Source organism: Chaetura pelagica, unplaced genomic scaffold, assembly GCF_000747805.2.
Source record: "Chaetura pelagica isolate M959 unplaced genomic scaffold, ChaPel_1.0 scaffold188, whole genome shotgun sequence".
NCBI lineage: Eukaryota > Metazoa > Chordata > Aves > Apodiformes > Apodidae > Chaetura > Chaetura pelagica.
The window spans coordinates 1,577,746-1,578,711 of NW_009954196.1; positions in this window are offsets into that span (position 1 = coordinate 1,577,746).

Consider the following 966-nt stretch of genomic DNA (forward strand, 5'->3'; position numbering starts at 1 on the left):
CCCCCCGGACACCCCTCCCGGCGGCGGCCGCGACGAGGCGCACTATATCAGCACGCAGGAGATCCAGCTGAGCGAGGTGGACCACGACATGGACTTCGATGCGGGGCTGGCTGCCCGCTGGGACTTCGAGGACAACAACGTGATCTATTCCTTCGTGGACTACGCCTCCTTCGGGAGCGACGAGACGGCGGGGGACACACCGACAGAGGAGGAGAATAGCTGCTACCTCAGCACGACCACCAGCGACCCCAACAACCAGACGGACAGCATCGACAACACCAGCAGCACCGAGATCGTCAGCCTTACCTCCGAACACGACACCCCCGCCGGGGACAAGCGCGCCAGCTCGGGGGAAAGCCGGTCCAAGGAGCCCGGCCGGGCCGGCGGGGGGGCGGGCGCCCCGCTTCTCCTATCAATCAAAGCAGCTTCCCGGGCTATAAATGAGTCTAGCAACGTGCGCGGAAAGCAAAACACTATTCACGCTGCCAAGCATGAAAGCGACATGAGCCTCCGTGTCTCCGCGGCTCCCGAACGCGATGCGAGTTTAAAACCGGACACGATCCGCGATCCCCCGAAAAAATTCATCGCGGTCCCCGCTCGGCTGCAGACCCGATGCGGAGCCGGCAGGGCGGGGGAGCAGTCGAGCGGCGCCTCCAGTGCCGTCAGCGAGCTGGACGATGCCGACAAAGAAGTGCGAAACCTGACGGCCAGAGCTTTCCGCAGCCTGGCGTACCCCTACTTCGACACCTTGCGCCCCGGCTCCCGCGCCTCCTCCGCCTCCCTGCCCGACAATGCCCTGGGCATCAACCGGTGGTCCACGTACCTGGACCTCAAGTGCGGCAGCCTGGCGCCGAAAGCCGAGCCCAGCTTGCTGCGCTCCGGCCGGTCGCAGACCAGAGCCCTCGAGTTCGTGGTCAGCAAGCTCGACGGGGAGATCACTCACGTCGAGGCGCCGCGGCGGCTGCG